Source organism: Bubalus bubalis, chromosome 3 (genome assembly GCF_019923935.1).
Source record: "Bubalus bubalis isolate 160015118507 breed Murrah chromosome 3, NDDB_SH_1, whole genome shotgun sequence".
Taxonomy (NCBI): Eukaryota; Metazoa; Chordata; class Mammalia; order Artiodactyla; family Bovidae; genus Bubalus; species Bubalus bubalis.
The window spans coordinates 154,147,542-154,169,404 of NC_059159.1; the positions used below are offsets into that span (position 1 = coordinate 154,147,542).

Here is a 21,863-nt window from a genome sequence, read left to right on the forward strand (position 1 = left end):
CACATGAATGAAGGTTTTTAAAGTGCCAGTCGAAAGGTTAAGGGAAGCAGAATTATTTAAGGTGAGGGAGAAGAGACTGGTTTATGATATACAACATAAGTACTTACCAAAAATTTTATGTATTTGATTGTTTTAACAGAAAATGGTGGCCAATTTCTCTCCATTTAAGGAATGACGTAAATCAAAATTGTCCAAATTACAAATGTGAGTAAATTTAAACGAGAGATATTGATTCTTGATAATCTGATAAATACATATATAAAAACAAATGAACCAGAATTAAACCGAGTTTAGCAGGGGCTTCCCTGATAGCTCAGTTGGTAAATAATCCGCCTGTAATGCAGGAGACCTGGTTTGATTCTTGGGTTAGGAAGACTTGCTGGCGAAGTGATAGGCTACCCACCCCAGTATTCTTGGGCTTCCATTGTGGCTCAGCTAGTAAAGAATCCTCTTGCAGCGCTGGAGACCTGGGTTCGATCCCTGGATCAGGAAGATCCCTTGGAGAAGGAAAAGTCTACCCATTCCAGTATTCTGGCCTGGAGAATTCCATGGACTGTATAGTCCACGGGGTCACAAAGAATCAGACATGAATGAGTGACCTTCACTCACTCACTAGCAGAGTGAAAATACTGCCATGATATTATTTTCATGTGCAAATAGTTAACTTTATAACTATATTAAATTCTCTTCTATCCCATGAATCTTATTAATGTGAAAAAATTAAGAAGCAATATAAAACAAAAGTCAAAACCTTGGACTTGCCAATTAGCGTCAATTAAATCTTTTTTTGATTTAAAACATACTCTTTCAGATGAACTCAACAATGTTGCAGAACTTGCTTCTCTCCCCTTTCTTATTCCCAATATAAACTCTAGATCTAAGATAAAGCTTCCCCTTTAATATTAAAGGAAGGGTCTCCGATTCCATATGCACTCAAAAGCTAACTTTCTATTAAGAGTGAAGTATAGTTTCTTTGCCTGTTCTTAAAATATTGGCCTCTGTCCCCATATATCAACTACTCAGGGGTTAATGGCTGTTGTAGCTCATGGTCTTCCAGGTGGTCTTACCTTGCTGATCTGAAACAATTGTGATGGCAAACAGTTGAATCCTGCCCCGTTGGTCTCCTCTCCCCCTTCCAGGAAACTCCTCATTCTCCCTCTGCTTATAGTAAAATCCTGTGTTCAGATATTCAACCCTTTCTGAAAATATTAGCATCAGTCTGAAAATTTAGGAAAACATTTTAAAAACAAAATTTATTGAAGTGTAGTTAATTTACAATGTTGTATTAGTTTAGGAAATCATTTAAAGTCTCCCATTTACCTCTAAAAATACCTTAAAATTTTCTAACATAATATTCAAAAGTCAATTTTAGATTCAAATTTAATATCTAGTGAAAGAACATCTGAACATTTGCCTTTACCATTCTACTGAACTGCACCAAAGTCATCAGGAAACCTCCATATAGCCAAATCAAACAGCGGTAGATTTTTATCCTTACAGCTTGTCTCTTTTCTATCTGTATATTTCCCTGAGTTATCCTATCCATTCAAAGGGATTTATAGATCATTCTTACACTGTTGAATCCTGCATTTTAAACATAGTATTGATTTCTCCACTCAACTCCAAATTAATATATCCAAATATTAAATTAAAGCATCTACATCACTCTCTTCCAGGCAACTCAAAATTGTTTCACTTAGTTTCTCAGTCATGCCTGACTCTTTTGCAACCAATTGATTGTAGCCCACCAGGCTCTTCTGTCCATGGGATTCCCCAGGCAAGAATACTAGAGTGGGTTGCCATTTCCTTCTCCAGGGGATCCCAACCCAGGGACTGAACCAGCACATTCTCCACTGAGAGGCAGATTCTTTACTGCTGAATGGTACAGGAAGCGCATCTCAATTTTTTTGTTGTTCAGTCACTAAGTTGTGTCTGACTCTTTGTGACACCGTGAACTGCAGCATGCCAGGTTTCTCTGTCCTTCATTATCTCCCTAAGTTTGCTCAAATGTCCATTGAGTCAGTGATGCCACCCAACCATCTCATCCTCAATGGTTGAGATGAAATCCTCACCCCTTTCTCCTCTTGCCCTCAATCTTCCCCAGCATTCCCCCTAATGTGACTCTTCTTTGCATCAGGTGGTCAAAATATTGGAGTTTCAGCTTCAGTATCAGTCCTCCCAATGAATATTCAGGGTTGATTTCCTTTAGGATTGACTGGTTTGATCTCCTTGCTGTCCAAGGAACTCTCAAGAGTCTTGTCCAGCACCACATTTGAAAATGTCAGTTCTTCAGCGCTCAGCCTTCTTTATGGCCCAACTTTCACATTCATACATGATTACTAGAAAAACTACAGCTTTGACTATATTTGGCAAATTGGTATTTCTACTTTTTAATACATTGTCTAGGTGATTTGTCATAGCTATTCTTCCAAGGAGCTCTTCATTTTCTCAAATTAACATTTCCCAAATAGAACCCTCCTGTGGTTCTCCAAAATTTCACCAAATCAGTAAATGACAGTGGTATCTAATCTGCTGACTCAATCCAAAATTTATGGGTCATTCATAATTAATTTTTCCTTTTATCCTACTTATTAATTAACAAATTCTTCCTGATTACCTCCAAGATAATGGAATTGGTCTTTTCACTGCATTTCTATCACTTTCATACTAGAAGTCCAATTAGCTATTATAACTCTGTTGGATACCTCCCAAATTCCACCTAAATGTAGGGGAAGCCCCCTCTATCATGTCTCACCACTATGCTGTAAATCATTCTTAACAAAAAGTCATGATGTTTCTCCATTACTCAAACTTCCGAGTGTATTACCATCACATTAAGCATAAACTTTCCTTCTGCTCTAGGTTATAAAGTCTTTAATAATCTGACTGCTCACTACTTCTCTGCCCTTTTGTATCAAAATTGCCTAGAATGGTCTTTTCATACTGGATTTCTTTCTATATTTAACTATACAGACCAGCAAGGTTTTTAGGCTTCACACTTGTTTCCTCTGCTTATAACACAAATCTCCACACACTTCACATTGTTGACATCTTCAAATTAATTGTCTTCAGCTTAAACTTTACCTGAGTGTTTTAAAATAAATTTTACTTTTAGAACAGTTTTAGGTTTACAAAAAAATTAATCTGTGAGTACAGAGATTTCCCATGCATGCCCTGAACCCACACATGCATAGTTTTCTCCATTGTCAACACCCCTCACCAGAGTAACACATGTTACTACTGATGAACCTATATTTATATATCATTATTACATAAAACCAGTAGTTTACCATTGGTGGTGTACATTTTGTGGGTCTTTAAAAATGCATAATGACACATAATAGTTTCACTGTCCTAAAACTCTTCTGTGCTCTGTTGATTCATCTCACTGTTGCCCCCTACCCCTAGCAACCAATGATCTTTTTACTGTCTTCAGAGTTTTTCCTTTTCAAGAATATCATATTGTTGGAATATTAATAGCTTTTATTAGACTGGCTTCTTTCATCTAGTAATATGCATTTAAGATTCCTCCATGTCTTTGAATGCCTTAATAGCTCATTTCTTTGTAGTGCTAAATAATATTCTATTACCTAGAAACACCACAATTTGTCTATTTACCTACTGAAATGCAGAAAGAAATGACAATCCACTCTAGCATTCTTGCCTGGAGGATCCCATGAACAGAGGAGCCTGGCAGGCTATAGTCCATGAGGTCGCAAGAGTCGGATACAGCTTAGCGACTAAACCACCACCACCACCACCTACTGGAAAATATATTAGTTGATTCTAAACGTTAGCAATTATGTATAAAGCTACTATAAACATGCATATGTAGATATTTTTATAGGCATAAATTTTCTACCACTTTGGGTAAAAACCATGGAGCAAATTAATGGATTGTATGATAAGAATGTTTAGTTTTGTAACAATACTATATTATATACTTAGAAATTTGCTAAAAGGTTAGGTCTGTATTTATCATATTAAAAATGGTAACAATATATAAAGAAGGTGAAAGGAAACTTTTGGAGGTATGAATATGTTTACAGTGAAGACTGGTGTGATGGTTTCTAAGATATATATTTATCTCCAAACTCATAAAGTCATCAAGGTGTCTACATTAAATATCTATAGCTTTTTGTAAGTCAAAAAGGTATGTGTGTATGTATATATGTGTATACATACAGATATATACATGTACAGGCTCAATCCCTGGGTTGGGAAGCTCTCCCAGAGAAGGAAATGACAACCCACTCCAGTATTCTTGCTTGTAAAATCCCACAGACAGAGGGACCTGGCGAGCTACAGTCCATGAGGTTGCGAAGAGTTGGACACAATTGAGCGACTGAGTCAGACACACATGCATGTATATGTACTTTACTTATTACACATGCTCATATACACACATACACAAAAGAAATTTGAAAACTACTTTTTATAGTGAACTTCACAGTTCTGCATTCCCACCAGCAATGAATGAGAGTTACTCTTGCTCTACACACTTCTTAGCATTTGGCAGCATCAGTGTTTTGGATTTTGGCCATTCTAATTGGTGTGGTATCTCATTGTTTTGATTTGCATGTCTTCCAAGACACACAGGTGAGAACCCTTTCATATGCTATTTGCAATCTATCTTCTTTGATGAGGTCAAGGTTTTGACTCATTTTTTAACCAGATTGTCTGTTTACTTATTGTTGATTTTCAAGAATTCTGTGAATATTTTTGATAGACATTACTTATCAGATATATCTTTTTCAAATATTTTCTCCCACTCTGTGGCTTATCTTTCTATTCTCTAGTCAATGTTTACATAAAGCACAGTTTTTAAATTTGTTTTAATGAAGTCTAGCTTATCAATTCTTTCTTTCATGAATTTCTTTGGTTTTGTATTTAAAAAGTTATTACCAAACCCAAGATTATTTAGTTTTTCTCTTACAGTCTAAGACTTTTAGAGTTTTACATTTTCTATTTAGGTCTGTGATCCATTTGATCCAGACATGTTTCTCTGTAGATCTTTTTGTCCTTCACTTCCCTGTCACCCAGCTACTTCTCTCCTCTAACATTCTATATTCTTCTGTGTAACATATATAACCACCTGTTGTCTGTCTATATCCATCAATCTATTTTATTTGTTTTCCAATGTAATTTATCTTTAATCTATCTACTTCTCTCTCTAGTCAAAATCATTTATTGCATTCTTCCTGTTTTCTTGATAAGAATAAAAACTTCACCAGGGAAGGAAAATTATGGGACTTATTTACTGCTGTCTGTAGTATACAGTGTATACTACACTGTACATGAAGTATACACTCAAACCATGTGTCTGGTAAATGAATGTGTCAGTTTGAGTATCTACTTGAAATTACTTACTTGGGGTAGGCATCTCCAAGATCCTAAACTGAAACTTATGACTTAGAAAAATCAAACTAATTCTCCAATTGCTATTTAGCTCACAAGGATATGGCCTAATCTCATTTGATAAGATTCCTCTCAATGTGACTATCAGATCAGATCAGATCAGTTGCTCAGTCGTGTCCGATTCTTTGTGACCCCATGAATCGCAGCACGCCAGGCCTCCCTGTCCATCACCAACTCCTGAAGTTCACCGAGACTCATGTCCATCGAGTCAGTGATGCCATCCAGCCATCTCATCCTCTGTCATCCCCTTCTCCTCCTGACCCCAATCCAATGAGTCAACTCTTTGCATGAGGTGGCCAAAGTACTGGAGTTTCAGCTTTAGCATCATTCCTTCCAAAGAAATCCCAGGGCTGATCTCCTTCAGAATGGACTGGTTGGATCTCCTTGCAGTCCAAGGGACTCGCAAGAGTCTTCTCCAACACTATAGTTCAAAAGCATTAATTCTTCGGTGCTCAGCCTTCTCCACAGTCCAACTCTCACATCCATACATGACCACAGGAAAAACCATAGCCTTGACTATACGGACCTTTGTTGGCAAAGTAATGTTTCTGCTTTTGAATATGCTATCTAGGTTGGTCATAACTTTCCTTCCAATGAGTAAGCGTCTTTTAATATCATGGCTGCAGTCACCATCTGTAGTGATTTTGGAGCCCAGAAAAATAAAGTCTGACACTGTTTCCACTGTTTCCCCATCTATTTCCCATGAAGTGATGGGATTCACTCTCAAATGGTTAGCTCAACTTAGAAGTTATGTTACCTAGTTTCACACCCTTCCTGTTTATGATCTGGCAAAATAGATTAGAATTAAAAAAAAAAAAAAAGGTTTCCACTACATAGAAACAATTAAGGATCATATCCCCTCCAAATGTAGTATGAAGAAAAAGTACAGGTTCAATTTTTTGAGTCATTACTTGTAGCTCTGATTTCTAACCTATGTAATTAATTCTTCTACAAGGGCTACTGGTATCACCTAAAAACAACTATACTTATCAATTTAGACTCTGATCTATAGCAGAGGCTCTTGGTTTTTTCCTAATTCTATATTTTATGAGCCAAATGTGGACTATGAGTTCTGTTAGAAATATATGGAAATGATAAAAAAATAAACCTGTAATTCATATACAAAAAAGGCTTTTGGCCAGTAACATAATAAATATAATATATATTAAGAAAACTCTTCAATCAATGAAGATTATACCTGTTTCTAAATATATCCAGTTTTCTAACTTTTAGTCATTTGCTTTTTCTTTATTTCTAACAATAAGCAGCAGCAGAGATGATTGATTGTTTAACTATGGGTTGTTTCTGTAACCCTTATTGACCTTGTCTCCTACTAAGGCCAAACAGGAAGTGAAACAGGATGGGATATCAATTCAAATGGAGAACTCCATGTATAGGACAACATTCGTCTCCATAATCTTGACATATGATTCAATTCTCAATTTTGACTTTTCATCACACAGTTTGCAGGGGAAGATTGTCTTCTTCTCTTACTGGTTAATTTTTCTTGAGTAAAGTTTAGAGCTGTAAAATTGAAATCCAGATATTAAAGAATTGCTACTTTTGTAAGCTTGTGATCAGTGGATATATGATTAAATCATTGAGATGACTTGCAGTGATGGCTAAAGATTTTCAGTATGACTAAAATCACATTAGCAGTTACTGTTTAAAAGAAAAAGGAAATATTATCTTTAGCAATGTATATGTCTGGAAAAAAATACATAATTTCTCTGGCCTCCTTGTGTGGAAAATTAAGGTAGTACAATAAATCATTCTTTAGTCATGTTTGATATTTTAGAATTCTATAGATACTCCACAATATGCTTCATTACTTGCAATGGTATGAATATTTGCAAGGTGTTCCTGGTTTGAAGATTTTTTTCTTCTCTGTGTGTATATGTGTGTCTGTCTGTGTTTATGTAATTTTTTCAATGTTAGAGAGCAAATACAAATGTTAAAAGTGAATATCATTTAAGATTAAATTACTGATTGACTTTAATTGTTTGTTTTATGTAAGAGAAAACAAACATCACAGTATGCCCAATATAAAATACCCACTTATTTTCTGAAATAATAGATTTTAGATATTACCAGTTTCCTTCAATTTCACTAAAATCACTATTATCAATAATTCTAATACAGGAATAAAAATCAATAGTAAAAAGGAGGGGGATTAAGATGGCAGGGTAGGAAGACATAGAGCTCACCTCCGCATAATATGCAACATCAAAAATACATCTATAGAGACAGTGATGGCAAATGTGCACAGTTTCAAAAACTAGAAAAGGCAAGGAAACTGAGGCTCCAAAAAAGAAAGCTACTGTGCTGACATGTTGATTTTTGCCAGTGAGAACCCTGTTGGATTTCTGACCTATAGTGCTATCAGATAATTCTCCTGTGGGACTTTCCATAGAAGGGAAAAAAGATGTTTTTATTGGATCTTCTATGAAGTGGTGAGTTAGAGCTTGCATCTCAGTCTATGGATCATCAGCAGGAAGTTCACTGACTGAGGTTTGTGAATAAATGTTCTACATAACATGAAGACAAAAGACACCATTTTAGCTTTAGTTCTAAGAGCAGACCCTGACATGAGGACTTGGGTGATGCTAGGAAACACAAATGAAGAATGAAGAAAGAAAATCAGGGAAATGAAACACTAATGAGCAGATAATCACTAAGTCCCCCTCTGGAACTTTTGATAAGCCATGGAGAACACATACCGGGACCTTCCTACAGTGGAATGGCAAGTGAAAATGAAAGTGAAAGACACTCAGTCGGTGGCAGACTCTTTGCAACCCCATGGACTATGCAGTCCATGGAATTCTCCAAGCCAGATTACTGGAATGGATAGCTGTTCCCTTCACCAGGGGATCTTCCCAACCTAGGGATTACACTCATGTCTCCCACATTGCAGTGGGATTGTTTACCAGCTGAGCCATAAGGGAATGGCAAGGCCAGGACATTTATCCTCTGATTCTTCTCTCCCACTTGGGGAAATAGATTGCTCCTCACTGAGTATTGCAGACTGCACTTTCCCACAATTCTGGGTTGTCCCTAATCAAGAGAAACCTGTAGTGCCAGAGAAAGTTCTGAAGCAGAGACTAAGAGATTCTGGTGTTTAAGGTAGGACTGTCAGTTTGCTAGAAACATCCACAGCTGTCTGTGAGCTCAGACGAGCTGAGAAGATAAGGGACAGCAGATCTTGTTGACAAAAACCAGAAAACTATACTTATGGTGGGAGAAAAACCTAGATGATACACACTTAAAATGATTATTTGGGGGGAACAAAGGCTTTACTTACTGTTAAAATGGGAATGGGCTTCCCTGGTGGCTCAGTGGTAAAGAATCTGCCTGCAGTGCTGGAACCACAGGAGACTGTGGGTTCAATTCCTGGGTTGGGAAGATCCCCCTGGAGGAGGAAATGGCAACCTACTCATCAGGACAATCCCATGGACAGAAGAGCCTGGTGGGTTACTGTCCATGGGATAGCAAAGAGTCAGACCCAACTGAAGCGACTGGACAGGTATGCACAAAATGGGGATGACAAATGAATTCCAACTCTCATACCATCTCTGATTAACTGGATGCACAGTGCTATGTTGAGGAGGATTCTCAAAAGGCTTAGTAGGATATTGTATCTTGATGGAAATGGAAGAACAGAGGGACAGCATGTGGGCCATGTATGTGCCATACTCTTTAAAGTAGAGAGTATTTTTATTAATACCATCACTGAATGTTATTTCTTTAATAAATTATTCCACAGATTTGATCTTTCAAAATGCACAGCATGTGAGGTATCTTTGGTCAACAGGCAAATTCTCCAATTAATGTTATGAATAAAACTGGGATAACTTCAAAAGCACAGTAGTTTGGGCATTAGCTTTGTTATTCTGCTACATGCTTCAAGTAAACATGATATTTTTTTCTCAGTTATACACAAAATCAGTCATGATATTAACCATAAGATACAAAACATATTAAAGAAAGACAGTGTTTAATAGTGTCAGTGCTTGGTCATAGTCATCAATGTTGGAACAATGAGGGGTGTTAATATATCAGTTCTCTTAGTAATTTTCATTAAACAATACAGTGTTAACAAATATGGATATGTTAATTAGTTAGATGGGAGGAATCCTTTCACAATGTATATGTATATCAAATAACCATGATGTGTACTTTTGTCAATTATACCTCAATAAAACTGGAAAAAAAAATCCTTAGAGGAAAATGAATCATTAAATCAAGTGGGCAAAAAAAAATTATTCATCTGTCATAATATCTTAATGAGGAAACTATCACCATTTACTCTAAGACATTATTTGAACTTCAGACTCCAACAATAAGTACAATATCTCAACTACTTTTGCAACACAACTCAATTTCAAGTTCTATGGTTATTCCTAAGTGAAGTGAAGTCGCTCAGTTGTGTCCGACTCTCTGCAACGCCATGGACTGTAGCCTACCAGGTTCCTCCATCTATGGGATTTTCTAGGCAAGAGTACTGGAGTGGGTTGCCATTTCCTTCTCCAGAGCATCTTCCTGAACCAGGGATCGAACCCGGGTCTGCCGCATTGTAGGCAGACACGTTACCATGTGAGCCACCAGGGAAGTCCTGGTTATTCTTTAGTAGCCCTCAAATCTCATCTCCAGTAATGCTTAAGAGTAAAAACTACCATCAGGTCCTGCCCAAACCACTACTGCTAATATACCTGTATTTAGCTTCATCACAATGTAGCAATAGTAATATATGTATATATATATATATATATATATATATATATATATATATATACACACACACACATATGATGCACACACATGTGGAATAATTCTCATGGAAAACTAACTGGAAACTGGCAGAAAAGCTCCAACACAGTCAAAACTGGCCTTTGTCAGTGTGTGCAGAGGGAGTTGGTGACCCAACAGTGTGCAAAGGCTAACCACTGAATCTAGGGCAGAGAGCCCCTGGCATAGGACTCATTTAGCTACACAGAGGCAGCCTGGAGGATCTGGGCTGTTACAGTGGGAGGGTGGCAGTCATTGTCGGCACACTCAGAAGTACACAGTGGTTTGTCTCCCAGAGAGAGTACTCCAGTTCTGCTCAGTCCACACTGAAACTTGCTAAATCTGGGGCAGACAGGTCCTGGGAGAAGACTGCCACAGAGGCAGCCAAGATCTCAGGCAGCAGTGCAGTCGCCTCAATTCTTGCATAGCCACAACTCCAAACCACCAGCTCTAGGCCCAGACTACTAAACACAACAGCTTTACACTAACTAGATCTGTGATGAAAATAAAAGAGAAAGGTTTGTGATGGGGACTGCTTCTGAGCAGAACCATGGATACATACAGAGATGATTCATTGGTCCTGGGTGACCACACAGGCCTTACCTGCATTATCAGTCCCTCTTTTGGGGCAAAGTGCACACTCATGGGCAACAAAACCTGGTTGAACTTGACCCTCAGAGCTTCTTATCCAACAACTGGGGGGCAGACTTCACACCCAACAGGACATTGGCATATATAACAGAGAGGAAGCCCTGACTCATATCCTGCACAGGCTTCAGATAAATCAACACCAACTACACCCTCTATCAAAGAGATAATGGCCAGCACACCCTGAGTAAAGACAAGCATCCAGAAGAACAAAACAATAAAGTCTCTAAATTTTCTTCATGAAGTATACATATAAAGTTTACCTCCAAGGAAGAAGATATTAATATAAAACCTATAAGTATCCAAAACTTACATGAAGGTTTTATGGGCATGCATAATTTTCTTTTTACACAAAATGTGGCCTCATCAAGAAAGTGATAGTTCAGGGAAAGTATGAAAGCAATTTTGAATAAGGTATTATTCAAAATCCCTTTGCAATGTATACCTTTCTCAGGTAGGAAAGGAATAACTTGCTAAAATCTGGATCAATCTCTGCAAAAATGAGAGAGGGGTAATCATTGTTATAACAAATTTCTCTAAAGGTCACTAGTGAGGAATATCCTTCCACCTATATATTTATCTATCTACCCATCCATCCATCCACTGGCATACCTATCTACTTATACACCTACCTGTCTACCTACCTGCCATCTATCTCTATGGTCTGCTTTCAGTTATTTTAGTATTTTTGCATCATGCCTTGCTGTTTCAATTTTATTTATTCATTGGACAATAATTCACTAGTAAGTATACCAGATGGGCTTCCCTGATAGCTCAGTTGGTAAAGAATCCACCTGCAATGCAGGAGACCCTGGTTTGACTACTGGGTCAGGAAGATCTGCTGGAAAAGGGATAGTAATTATTGGGCTTCCCTGGTGGCTCAGCTTGTAAAGAATCCACCCACAATGTGGGAGACCTGGATTTGATACCTGGGTTGGGAAGACCCCCTCTAGAAGGGAAAGGCTACCCACTCCAGTATGCTGGCCTGGAGAATTCCATGGACTGTATAGTTCATGGGATTGCAAAGAGTCGGACATGACTGAGTGACTTTCACTCTCACTTTCACTTTCAAGTACACCAGATGGAAGAATTCTGGTTTTGGTCATCATTGAACATGGTATCTGGAGAAATCTAATAATTTATAAGAAAACACAGCTCTGATTTCAAGACTCTCCTTGTTAAATGATTCAAACAGAACTGCACTCAGTCTAATCTGGAGCCTAGTGTATTATAAAAATGAAATTGTCTATAAAAAAAAAGTGCTTCCATAGGCAGTTACAGAACAAGTATATGAAACACATATAGCATGTTATGAATGAAAAATATTACTATGAGTAAATGTAAGAGGAAGGTATCTGGATAGTGACTTCTAGTTTTCTTACCAGATTGAGGTAGTGGGAGACAAATAACAGGAAATCTATTTGTAGTGCTGAATCTGTTTAAGAATTAATTTTATGGTTCTCAGAAAGTTATAATACATGCTATAATTTTTATATTTCCTAAGTTCTTGAATGCAAAAACAAATAGCATCCATGATAATTACACTTGCAGTTCTTACAGTTAGAAATAAAATAAGTTTCAGAGTGTGTGAGTGGGTAATAGTGACAGAACACTGAATTGTGCAACACAGTTTTGGGATAAAGAATGTTAAATCAAAAACATACATAAACAATGGAAATACATTTTTTAGAGAAAGAAGTAAAGATGTAATTTTATTCATACCAAGATTAAGTACCATGTAATATGTTTGGAAATCTAAGGATAAATCTAGAATAATAATCCTTGAGATATTTTCAACATGAATCATCTCTAAAATGTATCTCTTAAGTATTCCTTGGAGCATCTATGTGAGCATGTCAAGTGATATGGATTACTAGATTTCAGGATACAGCATTTCTGTCTCTGACTATCTATGGCTTTTAGAAGACATTCTCCCTACATCTAGCTATACACTTTCCCTATGCAGATTCTAACCTTCTAGTTTCACTTCTTGCTTTGCCCCAAATAACTGTATTCATTCAAATTTAAGTATGCATTAAACCACAAAAAATGGAAAGACAGAGACAAATCTCAATTGCTCAGGCCCAGTCCAAGCTCAGCTTTGGAGATAGAAGTGAATGACTGAGTGAATGGAAATCAAATGAAAACTGATAAAGAACTCAAAACTGGGCAAAGAGAGTGGCCTAAGATTGAGGGAAAGCAGCAATCTCTGGAAGCAGAAATTCATCATCATGGGTAGAAACCAGGTCAAACAATGGGACAGCTTTTCTCTTGAGTGCTTTGCCATGGGAAGATCATTGCATGCTGCTGCTCTCTCTCAGCAGAAAAATGGTGCAAAGCGATGTCATAGTTACTGTGAGGTGTTGGTAGCATCGGTGTAGGATGATTCTTCTTCTCCTGTCCTTTAATCCCTTGAGGATTAAAAGCCAGCTAGGAGAACAGCTCTTAATGAGTGTGGTTCCCTGAACCACATATTGGGAGTGAAGCAAAAGAGGGTAATCAATACTATGACTACGTGAAAAGTCTCCACCCATTAGGAGCCCTATCATGAACTGTATGAACTGGGTGAAGTGCATTAAATCTTAAATCAGTGCATTCTTACTTATCAATTATATTATTCTTATTCATGCTATTCATTTATCCTTCCCTTCACAATTTTAATAGAATTTTTGTATGTGCTAGCCAGTAACACCATTATTGTTATACTTTCTGCTTTTACTACTTCTAAGGACATTGCATGGTAGTTTAAGACTTTCTTTTCTTTTTGGTTTAGATTATTCTGTTATCTTATCCATCTCCAGTTAAAGACCTGACTGAAGCAAATTGGCATGCACCCAGCTTCTCATTAAATTATTGATTGTAAATTATTTTCTTGTGATCAAGTGAAAAAAGCTGCATGCTGATTGATTTAGTTGAATTAACAGGAAAAGTTTTCTTTATCTTAAATAAAATACCTTGAAATAGAATAATAAGATAATTAAGCATGAGAGATGAGGTCTTCTAAGCATAGCCCAGATAAAAGATATTTACATTAGAAAAGTCAATTCCTCTACATAAGAAATAAAAAGGAAATTATTGTTCTTGTTGTTGATTGAGATGGAGAGAGTGAAGCTGGCAGCTAGTGCTAAAGTTATCCTAAGTGGCAAGGGTAAAGTAGCGAAAAAGGACGTAAGAAAACCAGGAAAAATATTAAATTACCCTTTATGTGTAATGAAGATCTAATTTTAAGACAATCATGTTTAGTATATGTTTTTTTTTTCTTGCCACATCTATTGTCATCATCTGCTGTCCCATATCTGCAATAAAAATCATTTCTACCATTATACTTGTTTTAATGATATTTATGGAGAATAAATGAAATGTTAGGAAATAATAAGAATAGAGAAAGAAATTTAAAATGAAATGTAAAGTGGGAAGCAGCTGTGAAACAAGTTTAAAAATGAATTATTAAAATACATCCTATTAATACTGAAAAACTCTCAAAATTCAAACTAATATTAAAGAGTTAGAAAATCTTAAGGTTCATGTGATTATAGTTATAGGTTTCTTATTTAGACATAAAGGATATAGACAGATTGCTTAAGGTTTGGTGTCATCAGAAATATATTTATTTCATAAAGAGTTGTTTAATTTTCAAGGAAAGCATGCTTTAGCTGTTGCCTCTAATTTAACTAATGAATTGATCTGAAAAAAATATAGTCATCAATTATATATTCTGTTTATCTATTCAGAAACTTCTCTTTCATGGCATTTTACTCTATTTATACATGTTTGAATGTAAGTAAGTATATTCGAAAAAGCAAGAGAGTTCCAGAAAAACATCTATTTGTGCTTTATTGACTATGCCAAAGCCTTTGACTGTGTGGATCACAATAAACTGGAAAATTTTTAAAGAGATGGGAATACCAGACCATCTGACCTGTCTCTTAAGAAACCTGTATGCAGGTCAGGAAGCAACAGTTAGAACTGGACATGGAACAACAGACTGGTTCCAAATAGGAAAAGGAGTACGTCAAGGCTATGGTTTTTCCAGTGGTCATGTATGGATGTGAGAGTTGGACTGTGAAGAAAGCTAAGTGCCGAATAATTGATGCTTTTGAACTGTGGTGTTGGAGAAGACTCTTGAGAGTTCCTTGGACTGCAAGGAGATCCAACCAGTCCATTCTGAAGAATATCAGCCCTGGGATTTGGAAGGAATGATGCTAAAGCTGAAACTCCAGTACTTTGGCCACCTCATGCGAAGAGTTGACTCACTGGAAAAGACTCTGATGTTGGGAGGGATTGGGGGCAGGAGGAGAAGGGGATGACAGAGGATGAGATGGCTGGATGGCATCACTGACTCGATGGACGTGAGTCTGAGTGAACTATGGGAGTTGGTGATGGACAGGGAGGCCTGGCATGCTGCGATTCATGGGGTCACAAAGAGTCAGACACGACTAAGCAACTGAACTGAACTAAACTGAACTGAAGGCTGTATATTGTCACCCTGCTTATTTAACTTATATGCCGAGTACACCATGAGAAACGCTGGGCTGGAAGAAGCACAAGCTGGAATCAAGAGTGCTGGGAGAAATATCAATAATCTCAGATATGCAGATGACACCTCCAATTATGGCAGAAAGTGAAGAGGAACTACAAAGCCTCTTGACGAAAGTGAAGGAGGAGAATGAAAAAGTTGGCTTAAAGTTCAACATTCAGAAAACGAAGATCATGGCATCTGGTCCCATCACTTCATGGGAAATAGATGGGGAAACAGTGGAAACAGTGTCACACTTCATTTTTCTGGGCTCCAAAATCACTGCAGATGGTGATTGCAGCCATGAAATTAAAAGACACTTACTTCTTAGAAGGAAAGTTATGATCAACCTAGATAGCATATTGAAAAGCAGAGACATTACTTTGCCAACAAAGGTCCATCTAGTCAAGGCTATGGTTTTTCCAGTAGCCATGTATATATGTGAGAATTGGACTGTGAAGAAAGCTGAGCGCTAAAGAATCGATGCTTTTGAACTATGGTGTTGGAGAAGAGTCTTGAGAGTTCCATGGACTGCAAGAAGTTCCAACCAGTCCATCCTAAAGGAAATCAGTCCTGGGTATTTATTGGAAGGGCTGATGTTGAAGCTGAAACTCCAATACTTTGGCCACCTCATGTGAAGAGTTGACTCATTGGAAAAAATCCTAATGCTGGGAAGGATTGGGGGGTGGGGGCAGGAGGAGAAGGCGACTACAGAGGATGAGATGGCTGGATGGCATCACCAACTGGATGGACATGGTTTGGGTGAACTCTGGGAGTTGGTGATGGACAGGAAGGCCTGGCATGTTGCAGTTCATGGGGTCTCAAAGAGTCGGACATGACTGAGCGACTGAACTGAACTGAACTGAATTGAAGTATATTAAAAACATGTATTTTTCTAAACTGGCATGACCAAATATCAGTTGGACCCTCCTTTAGCTTTTCTAGATATAATTGACAAATCTTTCTTAGAATTTATATAGGAAGGATATATTTGTCTTCTAGGGCTTCCATAGTAAAGTATCACACACTGGGTAGCCTAGTCACATCAATTTATGTTCCTACAGTTCCAGAAGCTAGAAGTCTGAGAGCAAGGTGTGTGCATAGTTGATTTCTTCTGAGTCATCTCTCTTTGGCTTGTAGATATTCTTGTTATTCCTATTTCTTCATATGGTGTTCCCTCTGTGTGTGTGTGTATCCTAACCTTTTATAGGAATATCATTCATATTGTATTGGGGTCACCTTAATGACCTCATATAACCATAATTACCTATTTAAGGTCCTCTATCTCCAAACCACATTCTGAAGTACTGGGGACAGGGATTTCAACACATGAGTTTAAGTGCATATATAAGACTAGCTCATTTTATAGTTTTAATTACTCAAATCCATAAGGTAGTAGGTTTGGAACTTACAACTGCAGTAGAGGAATTTGTACTTATTCTTTTGGTATAAATTGTTGTCCCTGGAGATAAACTTTAGTATCTTACTAGATTCTGGTCTTATATTTCAGGACTGCCATGAAGATGTATTGAAAGTTCTACCACACATGAAGAGTCTAATACCCCACTCATTTGATGATTTGCCAGCTCTAATTTTGAAAGAACATACTGACCACAATGGTAAAAATATCAATTTTAAAAAAATCTACTCTCTGTATTATGTGCATCTATTTCCCTATTTTCCTGTGTGTTCTGACCAAACTTACAACTAGCACACAGTTGCATGTGGCTTCTGTTTTGTCAAACTATTAAACCAGTCTTACTTAAAATTATATTTCTCTCTCTCTCTCTTTTTTTTTTCCCCTACTGGTCTACCTTGACTTTGCCTTCAGCATTTGCTCATCAAGACTGAGATATGAAAGGATCCTGATCTTCTTCACCATATGATTCCTGTATCAGAAATTTCAAAATGTCCTTCAAGTTTTGCAGTTATGTATTTGACTTTATTCTCAACACATTCTCTAATTTCAACACTAAATTTTTCATTTTTTTTCCTCATGTAATTTGTGTTGGTTCCCATAAATTTGAAAATTTACACTTTTATTCTTCCACAAAATTCCCATCCACAAGGCTTATTTCTAGTTGGGAATTTAGGGATTCCCACCTTCTCAAAATGTTAGTACTCAGGTTCTTAATTTATAGTTTACCCTCTAACACATAACTTACAGTTTGAAATTTAGCTAATGAGTTTTGTGACATGTAACCCTTACAGTTAACTCAAAATTATCATTTGTTGTTGTGTTAGTTCCTAAGTAATGTCTGATCCCTTGTGATCACATGGACTGTAGCCCACCATGCTCCTATATCAATATGATTTCCCAGACAAGAATACTAGAGTGGGTTGCCATTTCCTTCTCTAGGGGATCTTTCCAACCCAAGGATCAAACCCACGTCTCCTGCAGTGCAGGCAGATTCTTTATCATCTGAGCCACCAGGGAAGTCTCAAACCATTATTCAGTTCAGTTCAGTAGCTCAGTCGTGTCTGACTCTTTGTGACCCCATGAATTGCAGCATGCCAGGCCTCCCTGTCCATCACCAACTCCCGGAGTTCACTCAGACTCACGTCCATCAAGTCAGTGATGTTTGTTTTTCTGGTATTGAGTTGCATGAGCTGCTTATATATTTTGGAAATTAATCCTTTGTCAGTTGTTTCATTTACTATGATTTTCTCCCATTCTGAGGGCTGTCTTTTCACCTTGCTTCCCTGGTGGCTCAGAGGGCAAAGCATATGCCTGCAATGCAGGAGACCTGGGTTCGATCCCTGGGTCAGGAAGATCCCCTGGAGAAGGAAATGGCAACCCACTCCAGTACCCTTGCCTGGAAAATCCCATGGACAGAGAAGCCTGGTAGACTACAGTCCATGGGATCACAAACAGCTGGACACGACTGAGTGACTTCATTATAGTTTCCTTTGCTGTGCAAAAGTGTTTAAGTTTAATTCAGGTCCCACTCATTTACTTTTGTTTTTATTTGCATTACTCTAGGAGAGGGGTCATAGAGGATCTTGCCTTGAAAAAATATTAAATGATTCATGAATTTGTGCTTCATCCTAGAACGGGGGCCATGCTAATCTCTGTATCATTCCAATTTTAGTATACGTACTGCCAAAATGAACATTTTCTTTTCTTTTCTTTTGATGCAAGTGCCTAGCTTAAACTTTGATTGCTGAGGCAACCACTTCAAGGACTATCTACTGCCAAGTCAGCTATCTAGAATAAATACATCCCCAGAAACTTGACTAGATAAAGTACCAGGCCACCTCTCAACACTGAGGCTTATTTTTTTTAGAAATCCTGGTTGATTTCCATAACTGATAATTTGGGCCACTTTTTATTTTTCCCCCACACTTCAAATTACCACTTTTGTTTTAAATTCAGCAATAGTGAGCCCACAAAACTTCTAGACTATTACCTTCATCCCCAATAAAAGCAGAACCTCAGACCAGTGCACTCTTTTACCCACTCTAGCTCTGATTCTCCTTCACTCTCCACATTTTCCATTCCCAACTCCCTGCTGTATGACTCCAGTTGCACTGTGCAATTTCTAGGTCTTATAATTAATCAGGGTTTCCTTGGTGCCTCAATGGTAAAGAGTCTGCCTGCAATGTGGGAGACCTGGGTTTGATTCCAGGGTCGGGAAGATTCCTGGAGAAGGGAAGGGCTACCCATTCTGTTATTCTTTCCTGGAGAATTCCATGGATAGAGGAGCCTGGTGGGCCACAGTCCAAGGGGTTTCAAGGAGTTGGACATGACTGACTGACTAACATTTTGGGCTCCCTGGTGGCTCAGTGGCAAAGAATCTACCTGAAATGTGGAAAACCTGAGTTCAATCCCTAGGTTGGGAAGATCCCCTGGAGAAGAAAATGGCCTACATGCTCCAGTATTCTTCCCTGGAGAATTCCATGGACAGAGGAGTCTGATGGGTTCATGTTGCAAGGAGTCAGACACAACTGAATGGCTTTCACTTTCATCATAATTAATCAACCTTTATTTTTTCAAAGTTTCTTGATGATATTGCTGAACGGTGTCTTGAAATCATAATAAGAACTATAAGGTCAGTCCAGCCACAATGGTAGTTATTAATAGGCTAAGAGAGAAAACAAAACAAAACACAAAATTTTATCAATAAAACTGAAATCTATATCAACCAATTAATATCAGGCCATATAATTCCCTTTAGTAGATCACTTTTGAGTTTCAAATAGTCTTTACATTGAGTGAAAATGATTTACAATCAAAGCAATTTATTTTTTTCAATCTGATTCCCACTATTATTTTACCTCTCTTCCTTAACTCAACAATATATGTCAATGTTCTTTTTTCCCCCCAAAATATGGTTTATATTTCCTTTCTTAGTGTATATATCATGCTATTTACTTGACCTAGAATATCATTTTCTTTCACTGTTTCTGTGTTTTTTTGTTTTTTTTTTTTCTTAATATCCTCCAGTGTTCCTATTTAAGCAGTTATCTTCACAGCAAGTTTCCAGTCCTATAATCTGAGCTTAAGGCCCCAGGTGGGTGTATACTAGAGAAATGTTGAGCTCTCTTTATTTTCATAAACAGAAATCAGGGTAAGTTATGGATAGCAGTATAATTGGTCCAAAAGAACAGTGCTTAACTCCATAAATTCTTCTCATCAAATTTGGCTTCATGGACCAGTGAACTTGCTAGGGTTTAGCTGTGCTTGGAGTTGAATATTCTGTAGTCATTGTTTTGAAATTTTATCTTTGTGTGTTTTATAAATGAATCCTATCAAAAAATGCAGAATGGGAGTGGGAAGCGTCAAATTTAAATGAGAACCCTGCAGCATCTGGGTCTAGGTAAGTTGCTGTCCATCCTTGATTCATCCAGGCAGCTCCATGGTACTTTCCAGGGGGACTTAATGAGGGCTTCTCACCTAATCCCTATCTAGACACTTAGTACAACCCTCATGGATATTGTAATCCATTTGGGACACTGAAAGTGTCAGGGTGGTGGACTCTAGGGAAAGGAAACTTATGTTTTGCCCCCAGCCAGAGCCTTGCTTTTTTTTTTTTGGCTTGGGTCCCTCACGTTATATAGTAAATCATGCCTCCAATGAATTACAATGAATGCTCCAGTGAATGAGCAAAGAACCACTCCATACCAATTATTCTGAGGTAAGTGAAGCTCCTTCTCACACTGCCACTCACACAGTTCAACATTTAAAATTAAACAAGAGAAACACAGAGGGGTAAATTCACTCCACAGCCATTGATTATATACTTTTTTTCTCCTGAATGGTTTCAATACACAGTATTATCATGTTAAACTTAATACAGCTCTGAAGGTAAGATATATGTATATGTATATATATATATATATATATATATATATATATATATATATATATATAACATAAAGGAAGAATTTGAGAAAAAAGTTATATGTATGGAAGTAATAAAGGGAGATTTCAACATAGTGCAATATATAAACTGTGTGTGTCCTGATTTTGGACCCACCACCTTTTAGATGTTTATTCTGGTTTCCAAATATCACATTTTTTTCTTATTTTTATTTGTTTAAATCTGAAATGAACTATTTATAGACTTTCAGTAAATTTTAATTACTTTTTTACTCTAAAGCAATTATCTTCTATCATTAACTCAGTAAAGCACATTGAGTTGCTAAATAACTCCTAAAATATATCACACAGGGCATGGCCTGGAAATAAAAACACTGACACACAAAAAATTTAATTTTAAAAATTAATTGAGAAATTTAGATTTTCCAAGACCACCTAAGGAAAGTAAACATAGAGCCCTTAGAAGGGGGAGAGGGGAATCAAAGACAGAAAATGATATAATTAACACATCATGATTATTGATGGTTAGTGAGAATTACTCAGAGACATTTGAACAACTTTTTGTTGAATAGTAATGGCATATATTAAGGCTTTCCTGGTGGCTCAGTGGCAAATAATCCACCTGCCAACACAGGAGAAGCAGGTTCTATCCCTGGGTTGAGAAGATCCCTTAGGGAAGGAAATGGCAACCCACTCCAATATTCTTACCTAGGAAAGTTCATGAACAGAGGAGCTTGGTGGGATACAGCCCATGGAGTGGCAAAATAGTTGGACTCAACTCAATGACTAAACAATAACAATAGCATATAGTACTCTTCAATAAAATATCTCCCAATGGTCAATAAAAATTAAATACAGGCTTGAACAATAATTTTGTGAAGAGTGACTAAGTAAGGGAGATCTATTGGAGAAGTGCACCATGGTGCAAACCAGGGATAACCCATGAGAATGGGGTGTTCCAACCACTGTGCTGATTCACTAGGTATAAGAACTCAACTCAGATATGTGAATTTCCTATTCTCCTTCTGCTGGAGAGAAAAGGATAAAAACTAACTAGCACAAAAATTATCTCAGACACTTAGCATTAAATGTGTAAGAGACAATTTTTTATTCCATAAAACTATTCTGAAGCAGATACCATCATTAGATGGATAAGGAAATTAAGGGACAGAA

The 21,863-nt window shown here is 37.3% G+C and overlaps 1 protein-coding gene and 1 non-coding gene across 2 annotated transcripts in view; one reads left to right on the forward strand and one right to left on the reverse strand.

Annotated features, from left to right (window-relative positions):
• Positions 1 to 17,117, forward strand: part of CYLC2 (cylicin 2) — a 36,303-nt gene extending 19,186 nt beyond the window's left edge. The window contains exons 5-6 of the transcript XR_006549228.2: positions 140 to 204; positions 16,878 to 17,117. The gene's annotated coding sequence lies outside the window, so the exon portion shown is untranslated. The remainder of the gene's footprint in view (positions 1 to 139; positions 205 to 16,877) is intronic.
• Positions 17,118 to 18,379: 1,262 nt separating this feature from the next.
• On the reverse strand, positions 18,380 to 18,481 carry LOC112584070. The gene has a single exon (XR_003108425.1). It is a non-coding gene; the product is annotated as a U6 spliceosomal RNA (small nuclear RNA).
• Between the last annotated feature and the right edge of the window lie 3,382 nt (positions 18,482 to 21,863).